The following is an 18,464-nucleotide window of genomic DNA, read 5'->3' as shown; positions in this document are numbered from 1 at the left end:
CTGCCTTAGGGTACCTTTAAAGGTTATAGATAGCATCTTTGGATTTTCTAAACCACTTTAGGTATCAGTTCTTGCCTTATACACTAATGCACTTATTGCTCAATTAGTATATATGAATACTATAGATTTCTCCCACACGTAGTTGTTTAAAAGCAGATAATAGCTGGAATTAGAAATAACTGATTAACTTACTATTAGACTGTACCCTTCGGATGTTAGGCTTTTAAGTTTGCTTCTTATACATAGTTCACAGCCCATAACTTCTTTGATATATGCATACCAACCTCTACCCTTAACCCATTTTGACTCCTGATTTAATATTGTACCGCAAAAAAATGCCCAACTTCTTCCCTACTGTACAACAAAGGGGAGCTGTGTCTGGTCTTGCGGGTGGCACTTTGCCAATACAACCAAATACAAATTGCACTTCCCAGAGACCTTTAACCCATAATCTTAATTGAGTACTGGCAATCTTCCATGCTATGAATCATTTGGTTAGAGTTCCTTTTGGATCTCCACTCAGTACTTCTCTTTGGATACTATTTTATACCACTGTCGCTTGACTACATCTCAGGGGCAACTTAAAGGGATATTCCAGCCAAAATTGGAAACCACATTGGAGCATTTTGGTATTGAAGAGAAGCATTTTTGTAATATATATGCATTAGCAAAAATGCTTCTAATAAAAGCTATAGCTGTTTTAAAAGTGTATTTAAGTATGCAACGTGCACCAGCATTTTAAACCCGCACTTGTTTAGAGAGCCTAAGGTGCTTGTACATCTGGTAATGAATCAATTGTTAACATGATAAAAGCCCCTCCTGATGATCTGAGCAGCTGCAGTAGTTAAAATGTGTGTGCAGTGACAATATCTAGCTATGCCTCACATGCACGTGCAGAAAAAAATAATAACACTAAAGCAGTTATAACTTTTACTAGAAGCCAATATGTGTATATTGCAAATATGCTTCTATTCAAAGATGTAATTAATCTATCTGCAATTAAATTTTGACCGAACGGTCCCTTTAACCTTATTAAATAAGACTGCTAATGCTGTTTGGTATTAATGTATATATTTAACCACTTAAGGACCACAGCACTTTTCCATTTTCTAACCGTTTGGGACCAAGGCTATTTTTACATTTCTGCGGTGTTTGTGTTTAGCTGTAATTGTCCTCTTGCTCATTTACTGTACCCACACATATTATATACCGTTTTTCTCGCCATTAAATGGACATTCTAAAGATACCATTATTTTCATCATATCTTATAAAATATGATGAAAAAAATGTGAAAAAACACACCTTTTCTAACTTTGACCCCTAAAATCTGTTACACATCTACAACCACCAAAAGACAACCATGCTAAATAGTTTATAAATTTTGTCCTGAGTTTAGAAATACCCAATGTTTACATGTTCTTTGCTTTTTTTGCAAGTTATAGGGAAATAAATACAAGTAGCACTTTGCTATTTCAAAACCACTTTTTTTTTTTCAAAATTAGCGCTATTTACATTAGAACACTGTTATCTGTCTGGAATCCCTGAATATCCCTTGACATGTATATTTATATATTTTTTTAGAAGACAACCTAAAGTATTGATCTAGGCCCATTTTGGTATATTTCAGGCAACTTTTTCACCGCCAAATGCAATCAAATAAAAAAAAAAAATTGTTCACTTTTTCACAAACTTTAGGTTTCTCACTGAAATTATTTACAAACAGCTTGTGCAATTATGGCACAAATGGTTGTAAATGCTTCTCTGGGATCCCCTTTGTTCAGAAATAGCAGACTTATATGGCTTTGGCGTTGCTTTTTGGTAATTAGAAGGCCGCTGAGCATCACACATGTATTATGCCTAGCAGTGAAGGGGTTAATTAGGGAGCTTGAAGGGTTAATTTTAGCTTTAGTGTGGTAGACAACCCAAAGTATTGATCTAGGCCCATTTTGGTATATTTCATGCCACCATTTCACTGCCACATGCGATCAAATGAAAAAAGAAAAGTTACATTTTTCACAATTTTAGGTTTCTCACTGAAATTATTTACAAACAGCTTGTGCAATTATGGAACAAGTCATTGTAAATGCTTCTCTGGGATCCCCTTTGTTCAGAAATAGCAGACATATATGGCTTTGGCGTTGCTTTTTGGCAATTAGAAGGCCGCTAAATGCCGCTGCGCACCACACTTGTATTATGCCCAGCAGTGAAGGGGTTAATTAGGGACCTTGCAGGGTTAATTTTAGCTTTAGTGTAGAGATCAGCCTCCAACCTAAAACATCCCACCACTGATCCCTCCCAAACAGCTCTCTTCCCTCCCCCACCCAACAATTTTGTTTTCAAAACCCCAACATATTCTGCTGTGTAGGATCCCCCTTAGCCCCCCAACCTCCCTCATCCTCCCCAAACAGCTAACTCTCCCCCTCTACCTTATTGTGCGCCATCTTGGGTACTGGCAGCTGTCTGCCAGTACCCAGTTTGCCATAAATAATGTTTTTTTTTTTGTTTTTGTTTTTTTAACTCTTTCTGTAGTGTAGCTGCCCCCCTCAATAGCCAACCCTCCACCCCCTCCCAAATCACTTAAATAACCCCCTCTCCTCTCTCCCACCTTACCTTTAACTAAATAGAATGTCCCATAGTAGTGTAGAGTTCCCACCCGCGCTCGTGCGCACCCCTGTGAGTCCCCCCCGTGCGTGCACACGCCCCTGCATGTGATCCCGCCCCCCCCTGCGATGACTTTCCTTCCCCCATTGATGGCCGCCCACCTGCCTCCCTGCAATGGCTCCCACACACCAACGATCGTGGCCATCGATGTCCGATGCAGAGAGGGCCATAGAGTGGCTCTCTCTGCATCGGATGGCTAAAAATTTTTATTGCAGGATGCCTCAGGATCGCTTCCACCGCTTGAAAACACCGACGTCGTACAGGGTACGTCCTTGGTTGTTAAGGACCTTTTTTTTTTACGTCGTTGGTCGTTAAGGGGTTAAAGAGGACACGCGTTATCCTCTTGGCCTTCCCTAACCTAGCATGTACTTTACAGTAAGATGTAAACCTTGCACATTTATAACTCCTACCCCATTCATGATAGACCTGGATATTTATTTTCTATTCTTTTTTGTTTTACTTTCATTCATACTAAGGCCCAAAAGTGTCCATTACTCCTCTTAGTTTCATTATCAGATGCTAAATTTTACCAAATGCATAAAGATACTAGATGCTATACAGTTTTTCAGATCTGCTAGTCCCCCTACATACATCAGTCGCATGAGTATCTTAAGATTGAAGAGTTACTGCTTATACTATAGGGGAATCTTTCTAGTATCAGTCACCAATTTCTATACCATCATGAGAGCATCACGTGAAAAGCTATATTGTTGTTTGCTATTTTAGAGAGTTTATAATTTTCAATTTCAGAAATTACTTTCACCTATATATCAAATGGTCCACATATGATCCATTATAATATATAACTGGGCATCTGTTAATGTTATTGTTATCCACTTTGCTCACATTACCTAGATTTCTAAGAGAAGTTATATTTGTCTAAAATGTGACAGTGACCATTTAGTTAAATATTATGTTTTTTCACTTTCTATGTTTAACAGATGTTGATTTATTTATGTACTAAGGCCCATAAGTGGCCATCTTTACTGCCAGTCTTCCTCTTCTCTGTAACATTAGAGTAGCCAGTCCTAAGAGTGACTTTCTAAGTCATATGAGGAACATTCGCTAAAGAAAACAAGGTTTCACTTATATATGTTCAATTTCATTGTAGAGCTATAATTAATCTACCATTTATTTCTATAATCTATTTTGTACACCCCGACTGTAGAATATCATTTGTATATTAAGATGTGTCTACAATCTAGAGGTAGGTTATAACTCTGCATATACTGTTATTAGGCCTAACATGCACCCAGATCACATGTGAATTAACAGCTAACACACTTTAAATTGTATATTATGCAGAACGTAACCTATCCTCTGACTATAGTTATGTATACATACATCTTATTTGTTGTACTTTATAAAAACCTCAATAAAATATTCTGGGTGATGACTTCAGAATGATTAGCAGATTACCTCACTTATTACTTCACAAGCATGAACAGCCAGTGAATGACTGTAGAGTCATCTAATTTAAATATTTTGGCCTGTGGGCATACTTCAGGATGGCTTCTGATGACTTGCCTGGAGTCATCGATTACTTTAGAATGACTCTAGGAAGATCATCGTTTTTGACTAGGGATTCTGTGGCCCATTAATACTGCCAAATTTGGCTATGGAGATGTTATGCACCTGTTAGCAATGGGCATGGTTGAAACACCTGAACTCAATAATTAGGTGTCCACATACTTTTGGTCATATAGTGTATTTCCCTAATTTGCAGTTTTGATCATTTTGCTGCTGAACTCAAACTATGGAGATATTGTTAACACAATGACAGTAGGAAGCCCGGTCATCTCCATACTCAAGACCAGATTAATTGGAGCAAACAAAGTGTTAATCTGTTCTAATAATGTTCAGAGTCTGCTGATTTATCTACTGGAAGACTGTGGAAATTTTTTTTATTACAAGATGTTTACTGTAGTAATAAAATTGTAGTGCTGGAAATTTCTTTTTATGTGGGCTGTCATTGGATGATCAACAGAAGTACAGATAAGAAAAAAGAAACTGTTTACCATAATAAAACATGAAAAGCATATTTACTAAAAAAAATGCACTACACTTACCACCAAGAGTGATCTATGCACTTATAAAAACAAACTAATCAGAAACTGCCTAATGACTCAGCTTAGAGCTTACATTTCCAAATGAATAACAACAAAAAGTTAACATTCTAGATACTACAATGAATATGATTATTAATGTTAATAACTACCAGTCCCATATGTTTATAAGTAATATAGCCTTTTTAAAAAGAATTTGCTAGAAGTGGATTAACAGAATAAGGCATAGTTGCCAATTTCACGGATCCTTTACAACAGAGCCGCACCCATTATGGTTTTCATAGTCCCTGCTACTCTGATCCGCGCCAAAACAAGCACATAATATTCTAGTTGTAGATTTTATCCATACTGATTGCTTAAGGCAGATTAATTCATCAAGCTCATCATCAGCTCCCTTACCTCCTCTCAAGCACATCATTGGCATAGGAAGAATACCTTTACAGCACAGCTCCCAAATATGTAAGCAGGGGTTAAATTACTAACCCTTCAGCATCTGTATAGCAGGATAGCACAAATCCTCCGAATTTTATAATGTTACACAGCGATAATAAAAAAAAAGCAGAACTCAAAATATTGCGTGCATGTTCCCATATTCTCCCTTAGAAGTCAATAAAGCAAAAAAAGTGGGAAAAAACACCGTACTCTCGCAAACCCGATGAAATAGTCTCATGTGCGCTAACCCGACATGAAAATATAAATATATTTTCCATTCCAGTGTTCTCCACAGAAAACTGTGGCTAGCACTGCCCATGTGCGCTGTGGAAGAAGAGGGGTGTGCAGGGACCCACTGAAAAGCAATATAAAGAATTATTTTAGAAAAATAAAATGTGGTACCACTAAGCATTTGTATTTTTATGTAGTAATTTAGAGAAACTGATGAAAAATAATCAACAAGCAATTATATAACCGATGAGTATTCTGAGAATAAGCAAATAACTCATCTCTGCTATATATGATATTAAAGGGCCACTAAACCCAAAATCTTTCTTTCATGATTCAGATAGAACATACAAATTTAAACAACATTACAATTTACTTCTATTATTTATTTTGCTTCATTTTCTAGATATCCTTATTAGAAGAAAAAGCAATGCACATGGGTGAGCCAAGCACATGAGGCTTCTATGTGCAGCAACCAATCAGCAGCTACTGAGCATATCTAGATATGCTTTTCAGCAATGAATATCAAGAGAATAAAACAAATTAGATAATAGAAGTAAATTAGAAAGATGTTTAAAATTGCATTCTCTTTCTAAATCATGAAAGAAAAAATGTGGGTTTCATGTCCTTTAAGCACGTGCCAGTATCTGATGACACTTTATCCATGAAATATGCCCACCAAATGCACTATTCATGTGGTCCAATCACAGTTCATAGGATTTGGGCTTAAATTAACATACAAATAAATATGAATTAAAAGTGCAATAAATTAGTGAAAATGTATCACAGAGTTTAAAACAAATGTTAAAGGGCCCTAATAGTTGAAAAATGACGTGCTCTTATTCCTTATTAGAGCATATAATTTTAGGTTATCGACCGTATGCTACTGTGTGTTTAATCCTCACATAAAGGGGTTAAATACAACTGCTCTGGACCTGCATCTTATCTTTAACGATCAATAAAAAAAGATTTTAAAATAAAAATTTTATAACATTGGTAACTTTTTAAAAGTAAAGCAAATCTGCAAATACACATTTCAAATAATATTTTCTGTCCTTTTAAATAATAGGCTTGTTTTAGAAAATGGCAAAGCATAACAATATGTATATATTATTTGTGTATATTTCTATTATGAAGGTGCATCATTCTTGTATAAAAATAATACTATTTTTTTTTAAAAAAAGGAAAGAAAATGAAAAAGATGTAGATATCATTTTACTTATCTTTAAAATGACAACCACCCACAGTGTCTGATATGTGGAGTGTAAGGTTTGTAACTTCTGTAACTATCAGCTCTATATTTCACATTTGAAAAAGAGATGAAATGTCACTAGAAGGTGTGAAGCAATATAAGCAATAAATCAGTGCAGTCAAAAGAAGATGACTTTTTAAAAACATCTTCATTTCATGACAGTATTAGGAGAAGGAGAAGAACAAGGTATTTAATTGCATAGGATTTTTGTGTATAACAAAGTGACAAGTTCTAATAGTAAACAAGTGTTTGCTAAACCATAAAACAAAATGCCATTAAGAGAAACCCATCTTGTATTACTACTATCACAGCGGAGTTTGGCTACTGCTGTAATGAACACGTTTGAAAAGTCATAGTGGTGTGCTCCAATCCATCAGTAGTGTCTGTAGAATTGCTTTTAAACCTATTCTCTTTTTTTTCAAGCTTAAAGCCATTCCAATACATTTCTATTGCCTTTATACCATGCAAAGCTCAAATTTTAACAAACTTGATTCTAGGTCTTATTTTTCCATTCAATTGACAACCCCCCCAGAGGTTATTGATCTGCAGAGAGGACATATATGTGTGTGTGTGTAGAATGATAGATAGATAGATGGATAGATACACACACACATATATATATATATATATATATATATATATATATATATATATATATATATATATATATACACACGATTAGTTACTGCTTAAAAGGACATGCAAGTTAAAACAAAAGATTCATGATTAGAGAAGTTACAACTTTAAACAACTTTCCATTTTACTTTTATTTTCACATTTACTTTGTTCCCTTAGCATCATTTGTAAAATAAAAAATAATATATATATATATATATATATATATATAAAGAATCAAAAGCCTAACGTGTTCTGAATATAGTATTCGTAACAATGTTTTTTAAAATGTTATAGATTCTTGAACACTAGAGGGGGAAGTAGTCATGAAAATCTTATGATTTTTGTGTATCCTGCATTACTGCTATTTACAACTTACAAGAGATTAGGAACCTGTTTTTTTTTTTTTTTTTTTTTAAAGTGTATGGTTATTGGATATACCTAAATAAAATTATAAGGTATCCTAAAATTTCAGCCAGAGCTTAAGAGCTGGTTCATGTCCTGCCATAAAAAGGGATTGCTACATTTCTTGCCCCCTCTCTGAAAGGGGACTGACCAGAAACCTGAACCCAGCCTAAAATGTATTTAATGTTGAATCTGGCTAAATAATATTTTAACTTTACATGGGAGGCTGCAACAGTGTAATGTGCTTTAATAAACATTACTTTATTAAAGGACCAGTCAACACAGTAGATTTGAATAGTTAACAAATGCAAGATAACAAGACAATTTAATAGCACTTAGAAAGAAAAAAAACTACTACTCATTTGAAGTTCAGGCTGACAAGTTTAAAAGTTATGTCTATTTCCATTCCCCCTGTACCATGTGACAGCCATCAGCCAATCACAAATGAATACATGTTTTATTCTGTAAATTCTTGCACATGCTCAGTAGGAGCTGGTGACTCAAAAAGTTTAAATATAAAAACATTGTGCGCAATTTGTTAATGGAAGTAAATTGGAAAGTTGTTTAAAATAATGAAAGTTTAATTTTGACTTCAGTGTCCCTTTAAGTTTTGAACCATGTCACCAAAAATAATATTATTTTATTATGTGCATTTGGAGGCTTCTTGCGGATCTGAATGTGGAAGTAGGGGGCCGATTGTGCCATTCGGCTCTTTTCGGAGCCAGATTGATTCTTGTGACAGGTCACCATACTAAGATCTGGATTTGCAAAGGTCTTAGTGTGGTGATCTTTCTCAATAAAAAATATGGCTTTAAATAGAGCTGAATGACACGAGCGGCAGCCTACTTCCGCATTCGGATCCTCACAAATAATGAGGATGCACATATCTACAATTAATAACAGTACCTGTATTGTGTTTTCAGATTGATTTTTGGCAAACTGTGTTTAGCGGTTTAATATACAGGTAGCCCTCAATTTACGCCGGGGTTAGGTTCCAGAAGGAATGGTTGTAAATCGAAACCGTTGTAAATTGAAACCCAGTTTATAATGTAAGTCAATGGGAAGTGAGGGAGATAGGTTCCAGGCCCCTCTCAAAATTGTCATAAGTAAAACCTCATACATTATTTTTAAAGCTTTTAAATGAAGACTTTAAATGCTAAACAGCATTATAACCCTAATAACATAATCACACAACACAGACTTTACTTGCATTTTTCTGCAAACAGTTCTTTCTATGCATTCCAATCTGGACTGATTTATAGACAGGAAGATCTTGTTCCTTTGAAATCTGCTCGATAGCTCAGGTCTGGTTAAACTGATTAATTTCAGCTTGCTTGGCTTTGCTGCAACACAAGCGGACAGCTCCACCTACTGGCTATTTTAATAAATGCACTGCTTCTCAATGCTTTTCTATATCAGTCACATGACTGGAAAAAAAGGTTGTTATTCTGAAACGTGTAAATTGAACCGTTGTAAAACGAGGGTCACCTGTATATTAGTCTGGGTTTTTCATAGGCTTTCATATAAAACACCCATAAGTGATGGCAGAAGAGATAGTTTAGTGTGGGTGGCATTAGGAGGGGAATTTTGGTTATTTTTCTGTTTCGAGTACAGACAAAAGTGTTTTATTAACCCTTGCTCTCACTGAACTAAGACTCAAGGAGATTAACTGAGACTATCCGATTTAAAGTGGAAAGGGTTGGTTAACCCTCTACATCAAAGGGTTGGTTAACCCTCTACATCATAAACTGGTGACAGTTGCAGGGTTGCATAACCTTTTGCCATCACAGAAGTGTTTGCAACAATGCATAACATTTTTGGCATATAGTGCTCATAACATATGCATCCTCCTGTGTCTACCTAGTTATGATAAACAGACATACAGGTGGCCCTCGGTTTACAACGGTTCAATTTACACAGTTTCAGAATAACAACCTTTTTTTCAGTCATGTGACTGCTATTGAAAAGCATTGAGAAGCAGTGCATTGATTAAAATAGCCAGTAGGTGGAGCTGTCCGCTTGTGTTGCAGCAATGATATGCAAGCCAAGCAAGCTGTAATTAATCAGTTTAACCAGACTTGAGCTATCGAGCAGATTTCAAAGGAACAAGATCTTCCTGTCTATAAATCAGTCCAGATTGGAATGCATAGAAATAACTGTTTTCAGAAAAATGCAAGTAAAGTCTGTGTTGTGTGATTTTTTTATTAGGTTTATAATGCTGTTTAGCAAATGTTTTTGTTCATTTAACTTAGTTTAATTATATATTCTGTGTTGTGTGATTATTTTATTAGGTTTATAATGCTGTTTAGCATGTAAAGTCTTCATTTCAAAATAATGTATTAGGTGTTACTTATGACAATTTTGAGAGGGGCCTGGAACCTTCCCCCCTCACTTCCCATTGACTTACATTATAAACTGGGTTTTAATTTACAACCATTCCTTCTGGAACCTAACCCCGGCGTAAACTGAGGGCTACCTGTAAATTGGAACGGTTTCTTTTCTTCTTTTTTTTTTACATTACACTATATCGGAATCGTTAAACTTCAATTTTGGCTTTTAAGGCTCTTTAACGGCTAGATTTAGAGTTGGGCGGTAGCCGTCAAAACCAGCGTTAGAGGCTCCTAACGCTGGTTTTTACCGCCCTCTGGTATTTGGAGCCAGTCATTAAAGGGTCTAACGCTCACTTTCCAGCCGCGACTTTTCCATACCGCAGATCCCCTTACGTCAATTGCGTATCCTATCTTTTCAATGGGATCTTTCTAACGCTGGTATTTAGAGTCGTGGCTGAAGTGAGCGCTAGAAATCTAACGACAAAACTCCAGCCGCAGAAAAAGTCAGTAGTTAAGAGCTTTCTGGGCTAACGCCGGTTTATAAACCTCTTAACTACTGTGCTCTAAAGTACACTAACACCCATAAACTACCTATGTACCCCTAAACCGAGGTCCCTAACCCCTAATCTGCCGCTCCGTACACCGCTGCCACTTACGTTATCCCTATGTACCCCTAATCTGCTGCCCCTAACACCGCCGACCCATATATTATATTTATTAACCCCTAATCTGCCCCCCACAACGTCGCCGCCAGCTACCTACAATAATTAACCCCTAATCTGCTCACCGCTACTATAATAAAGGTATTAACCCCTAATCCGCCTCAATAACTCTATAATAAATAGTATTAACCCCTAATCTGCCCTCCCTAACATCGCCGACAGCTAACTTCAAGGATTAACCCCTAATCTGCTGACCGGAGCTCACCGCTACTCTAATAAATGGATTAACCCCTAAAGCTAACACCCCCCTAAATTAAATATAATTTAAATCTAACTAAATAAATTAACTCTTATTAAATAAATTATTCCTATTTAAAGCTAAATACTTACCTGTAAAATAAATCCTAATATAGCTACAATATAAATTATAATTATATTGTAGCTATTTTAGGATTAATATTTATTTTACAGGCAACTTTGTAATTATTTTAACCAGGTACAATAGCTATTAAATAGTTAATAACTATTTAATAGTTACCTAGTTAAAATAATTACAAAATTACCTGTAAAATAAATCCTAACCTAAGTTACAATTAAACCTAACACTACACTATCAATAAATTAATTAAATAAAATACCTACAATTATCTACAATTAAACCTAACACTACACTATCAATAAATAAATTAAATACAATTCCTACAAATAAATACAATGAAATAAACTAACTAAAGTACAAAAAATAAAAAAGAACTAAGTTACAAAAAATAAAAAAATATTTACAAACATTAGAAAAAAATAACAATTTTAAACTAATTACACCTACTCTAAGCCCCCTAATAAAATAACAAAGACCCCCAAAATAAAAAAAATGCCCTACCCTATTCTAAATTACCTTACCAGCCCTTAAAAGGGCCCTTTGCGGGGCATGCCCCAAAGAATTCAGCTCTTTTGCCTGTAAAAAAAAAAAATACAATACCCCCCCCCCCAACATTACAACCCAACACCCACATACCCCTAATCTAACCCAAACCCCCCTTAAATAAACCTAACACTAAGCCCCTGAAGATCTTCCTACCTTGTCTTCACCATGCCAGGTATCACCGATCGTTCCAGGCTCCGAAATCTTCATCCAAGCCCAAGCGGGGGCTAGACATCCATCATCCGGCAGAAGTCTTCTATCAAGCGACGGCTGAAGAGGTCCAGAAGAGGCTCCAAAGTCTTCATCCTATCCGGGCAGAAGAGTAGATCCGGACCGGCAACCATCTTCTTCCAAGCGGCATCTTCTATCTTCATCCGATGACGACCAGCTCCATCTTGATCGGAACAGCCAATAGAATGCGAGCTCAATCTGATTGGCTGATTGGATCAGCCAATCGGATTGAACTTGATTCTGATTGGCTGATTCCATCAGCCAATCAGAATTTTCCTAACTTAATTCCGATTGGCTGATAGGATTCTATCAGCCAATCGGAATTCGAGGGACGCCATCTTGGATGACGTCCCTTAAAGGAACCGTCATTCGTCGGGAAGTCGTCGGAAGAAGAGGATGGATCCGCGGTGGAGGTCTTCAAGATGGAGCCGGTCGTCATCGGATGAAGATCGAAGATGCCGCTTGGAAGAAGATGGTTGCCGGTCCGGATCTACTCTTCTGCCCGGATAGGATGAAGACTTTGGAGCCTCTTCTGGACCTCTTCAGCCGTCGCTTGATAGAAGACTTCAGCCGGATGATGGATGTCTAGCCCCCGCTTGGGCTTGGATGAAGATTTCGGAGCCTGGAACGATCGGTGATACCTGGCATGGTGAAGACAAGGTAGGAAGATCTTCAGGGGCTTAGTGTTAGGTTTATTTAAAGGGGGTTTGGGTTAGATTAGGGGTATGTGGGTGGTGGGTATTGTATGTTTTTTTTTTACAGGCAAAAGAGCTGAATTCTTTGGGGCATGCCCCGCAAAGGGCCCTTTTAAGGGCTGGTAAGGTAAAAGAGCTTTGAACTTTTGTAATTTAGAATAGGGTAGGGCATTTTTTTATTTTGGGGGTCTTTGTTATTTTATTAGGGGGCTTAGAGTAGGTGTAATTAGTTTAAAATTGTTGTAATTTTTTTCTAATGTTTGTAAATACTTTTTTATTTTTTGTAACTTAGTTCTTTTTTATTTTTTGTACTTTAGTTAGTTTATTTAATTGTATTTATTTGTAGGAATTGTATTTAATTTATTTATTGATAGTGTAGTGTTAGGTTTAATTGTAGATAATTGTAGGTATTTTATTTAATTAATTTATTGATAGTGTAGTGTTAGGTTTAATTGTAACTTAGGTTAGGATTTATTTTACAGGTAATTTTGTAATTATTTTAACTAGGTAACTATTAAATAGTTATTAACTATTTAATAGCTATTGTACCTGGTTAAAATAATTACAAAGTTGCCTGTAAAATAAATATAAATCCTAAAATAGCTACAATATAATTATAATTTATATTGTAGCTATATTAGGATTTATTTTACAGGTAAGTATTTAGCTTTAAATAGGAATAATTTATTTAATAAGAGTTAATTTATTTCGTTAGATTTAAATTATATTTAATTTAGGGGGGTGTTAGGGTTAAAGTTAGACTTAGCTTTAGGGGTTAATAAATTTATTAGAGTAGCGGTGAGCTCCTGTCGGCAGATTAGGGGTTAATACTTGAAGTTAGGTGTCGGCGGCAATGTTAGGGAGGGCAGATTAGGGGTTAATACTATTTATTATAGGGTTATTGAGGCGGGAGTGAGGCGGATTAGGGGTTAATACATTTATTATAGTAGCGCTCAGGTCCGGGCGGCAGATTAGGGGTTAATAAGTGTAGTTAGGTGGAGGCGACGTTGGGGGCGGCAGATTAGGGGTTAATAAATATAATATAGGAGTCGGCGATGTTAGGGCAGCAGATTAGGGGTACATAGGGATAATGTAGGTGGCGGGGGTGTACGGAGCTGCAGATTAGGGGTTAAAAATAATATGCAGGGGTCAGCGATAGCGGGGGCGGCAGATTAGGGGTTTATAAGTGTAAGGTTAGGGGTGTTTAGACTCGGGGTACATGTTAGAGTGTTAGGTGCAGACGTAGGAAGTGTTTCCCCATAGGAAACAATGGGGCTGCGTTAGGAGCTGAACGCGGCTTTTTTGCAGGTGTTAGGTTTTTTTTTTAACTCAAACTGCCCCATTGTTTCCTATGGGGGAATCGTGCACGAGCACGTTTTTGAAGCTGGCCGCGTCCGTAAGCAACGCTGGTATTGAGAGTTGCAGTGGCGGTAAATTATGCTCTACGCTCCCTTTTTGGAGCCTAACGCACTGAAAACCCAGCCATTCTGTGAACTCTAAATACCAGCGGTATTTAAAAGGTGCGGGGGAAAAAAAGCACGCGTAGCTAACGCACCCCTTTGGCCGCCAAACTCTAAATCTAGCCGTAAGAAAACAAACTACCTGACTGTATGAAACTACCATTATCCGACAATAAATCATGTGTATATATTATATACATATACATTACCTATTTATTTCCTTATGTATTCATTCAAAAAACTAAATCAAACATGGCTCAATATTGGCTATATTACAAAAAAAGGTTAGATAAAATTTGCATCAATGGATTAGAAATTTACAAAAAGTCAGTGAAATTGTGCATTTAATTGGTCTATTGCCTTTTGATACTGAAACACAATCTTTGTATAACTGACACACACATTTATATGGTGATGACTCTGGATTGGACCTTTTCTTGATGTACATGGTCTTGCAGAACACTGAAGTTGACAGATGTTGCTTTAATGGAATATAGTGCACTTTACCCACTATCATCATTGCCATTATTTCTAGCTTTTAGTCAAAAAAGGAAGATTTAAACACAAGGCTGTGTTTAATATTTTGTATTGTATGCTTTATTCATCAGGTATCCTGATAGTGTGTATGAATAAAAATTGTGATATGTTGTATGTATGTGTACGACTAGTATGTATAAAAGTAATTGTTTATAAATTATACTCTAAAAGGGACAGTAAACACATTGAGATTTTTATATAATTGTTTTTATTTATACATAATACAATTTTGCAGTATATGTTCATTATTTATTTTGCCCCGTTTCATGTAATTTCAAATAGAGCAATTTCTAACTCTCAGACCCTTAAATGCATTCTGCCGACTTCTCAAGGCTATAACGCTGCTACATAGTTGGCCCTAATCGGCTTTAACTGATAACAACTGCAAATCAATTAACTTTATGACAGTGGCTCGCTTTATCTGCTGACTAAAGCCCAGAATAGCTCCTCCAAATATGGCAAATTGTGGGTGGAGTTTGGCTATTGAAAAATAAGCGCAGTAATAAGGATGTAAATTTGTTTTAAAAACATCAAGACTTGGCTGATATATTATTCTATAGAAGCACAAAATAAATCACTTGGAAATTATAAGGTATTTACTTTAAAGAGACAACACAATAAAATTCTCATTAACTAAGATTACAGTATACATTTCACTATTCATTTTGAAAGCTTCTGCTATGATTTACCTTAAAAGGGGCAGTTTCCTCCAGAATTTTTTATTGTTTAAAATGATAGAAAATCCTTATATTATTTATTCCCAGTTTTGCATAACCAACACTGTTATATTAATACACTTTATCTCTTTGATTACCTTGCATCTAAGCCTCTGCAGACTGCCCCCTAATCTTAGTTTTTTTGACAGATTTGCATTTTAGCCAATCAGTGCTGACTCATAAATAAATAACTCCACAGGAGTGAGCACAATGTAATCTATATGGCACATATGAACTAGTGCTGTCTGGCTTTGAAAAACTGTCAAAATGCACTGAGATAAGAGACAGCATTCAATGGTTTAGTAATTAGAATATAACCCTACCAAGGTTTAGCTTTCAATAAAGAATACAATGAAAACAAAGCCAATTCAGTGATAAAAGTAAAATGGAAAATTGTTTAAAATTGCATGCCCTAACTCAATTTTGACAGTTTAATTTTTATTAGACTGTCCCTTTAACATGGTATTTCCCTTCACACCCTAGAAGGCCTTGATCTCTGAAGTGCGTGCGGCCTATTTATAAGGCAATGCAACAGTGATTCTCATATTTCACCTTAGAGCAGAGCTTGTGATTGGCCACTGCAAAAGAGATGAGGAACACAAATTCTACAAGAATTTATTAAGGGGTATATACCTTGACTAGTTACAAAATGACAATTTAAAATGATTCTAAAACATTTCCATGTGTTAGCAGATTTTCTCCAATGCACTGATTAATTGCTGATATATAGGGGCCTATCTCAAAGACCGCTGCTCCATAACCCTGTCCGTCTGCTCTGAGCAGGCAGACAGGAATCGCAACAATTCAACCCGATCGAGTATGATCGGGTTGATTGACACCCCCTGCTGGCGGCCCATTGGCCGCGAGTCTGCAGGGGGCGGCGTTGCACCAGCAGCTCTTGTGAGGCCACAGCCTGTGTACTAAATAAAACCGACTTATGTCCTTTAAAGGAATACAGTCTTAAACCAGTCAGGTAGATTGTGAGAGCACAGTTCATAGACTATCACTTATATCTGTAATGAACGTGGACAATGTACACACAAAAAATATCTATGGTCTAATCACTGATTAGGCTGCATAAACTTCAGAGGAAGAACAGGTTTTATCAGATAATTTGGTGAATGTATGCTTGGCATTTTTTTTTTCTTTTTTTAAAGGCATAAAACATTTATTGTAGGATTTATCAATACAAAAAGCATGCTATGGAGAATTGTGAGATATATAATTTGAAATTACATATTGGTTATTTTGTGAACAAACGTATCTAATTATCTTGCTTGTTTTAAAGTAAAAGGGACATTGTGCACAAACCTTTTTTTATTGTGTATATCAGTGATAGCCAACTTCCTGTCACATGGGGGCCACTAGGGATGCCAGATGTCCTGCCCAAAAATACTGGAGAATCTGCTGGTGACTGGACACAATGCCCCCATAAAAGTTCTACCTTAGCCCTCACTCTTGATCCAACAATGTATATTTTTCTACAACTGAGCAGTAATTTAACCCCTTGGCTGCTTGTAACATACAAATTAATCATTTTACATTTTTGGCTGCCAGTAACATATGTAAACAGAAGTGACTTGACCTTCCTGATTGTCCCTTACTTCTTTCTGCCCTGTATTTGTAATGCATATAGGCATAGAAGGCCTTTTATATATAGCCAACACTCAGGAACTTAAAAAAAAAAAAAAAAAGAAAAACAGGACATTTCAGTGTTAAGTATTTTTATGAAGATTTTACTGGATAGCTTGCTAAAATACCGGACTGTCCGGTTAAAGACCAGACACCTGGCAAGCCTTAAAGGGGCATTAAACACTAAATAAATGCTACATAGAATGATGTGTTCAAAGAAAAGATTAGTCTAAGAATAACATGTAGATGTATTTTTTAAACTTTCACTAGCTGTTTAAATATTGACAAAATAAGTGTAAAGTTTTAGTGTCTGCCATGTTGTAACTTAAGATTACCTTCTCTGCTGTAACCAAATAGGCACAGTTATAAATAGGTCACTAGAGTGTGCAGCCAATGAGGCCGAATTATCAAATGTCTGTCGGACCTGATCCGACAGTGTGGATCAGGTCCGACAGACATTACTGAATGTGGAGAGCAATACACTCTCTGTATTCAGCATTGCACCAGCAGCTCACAAGAGCTGATGGTGCAACGCCGCTCCCTGCAGACGAGGTGTCAATCAACCCGATCGTACTCGATCGGGTTGAATTGTGGCGATTCCTGTCCGCCTCATCAGAGCAGGCGGACAGGGTTATGGAGTAGCGGTCTTTAGACCGCTGCTTCATAACTGGTGTTTCTGGCAAGTCTGAAGACTCGCCAGAAACAAGGGCCCTCAAGCTCCATTCGGAGCTTCATAAATGGGCCTCAATGGCTGTCTAGAAAAGAATGGTGTTCTGCACTTCTATTTCTAACAGGAACTAAAAAGCTCACAATTTTAGAATGGAATTGCAGAAAAAAAGGGAACAAAATAAATAATGAAAATATATTGCAGACTTTTAATTAACACACAAGTAATAATAAATATTCTAAAAATGTCTAGTTGCACAGGGCCATATTTAGGTAACATCAGATCATCTGTCTACTGTTTCCCCTCCAGGGGTCCCTTTTGAGTTCCACTTTTTCTAGGCACCCTGAAAACTATGACGCACATTGTAAGTTCTGCTTGTACCAAAAACGAGTGCAGCAGGCCTCACAAGTCCATCCCAAATGTATTCTATTATACTGTGTATATAAAACCCCAACAGCTCTTTTAATGAACAGTGACGTCCACATGCATAAAAGACAGTTGTCGTTTTTTTGTTTTCTTAATGAAGGAACGTCCGTTTTAACTAAATATAAATAAATTATATATATATATATATATATATATATATAATTTATTTATATTTAGTTAAAACGGACGTTCCTTCATTAAGAAAACAAAAAAACGACGTTTTTTTGTTTTCTTAATGAAGGAACGTCCGTTTTAACTAAATATAAATAAATTATATATATATATATATATATATATATATATATATATATATATATAATTTATTTATATTTAGTTAAAACGGACGTTCCTTCATTAAGAAAACAAAAAAACGACAACTGTCTTTTATGCATGTGGACGTCACTGTTCATTAAAAGAGCTGTTGGGGTTTTTACCTATCAGCCAGTGAGTCTCTATCCCACTGATTTATTGTGCACAAACATGAACTATTTGCTACTTACAAAGTACAAAGAACTAGCTTTAAATTA

Source organism: Bombina bombina, chromosome 5 (assembly GCF_027579735.1).
Source record: "Bombina bombina isolate aBomBom1 chromosome 5, aBomBom1.pri, whole genome shotgun sequence".
NCBI classification, from domain to species: domain Eukaryota; kingdom Metazoa; phylum Chordata; class Amphibia; order Anura; family Bombinatoridae; genus Bombina; species Bombina bombina.
Note: the sequence above shows the minus strand (reverse complement) of the source record.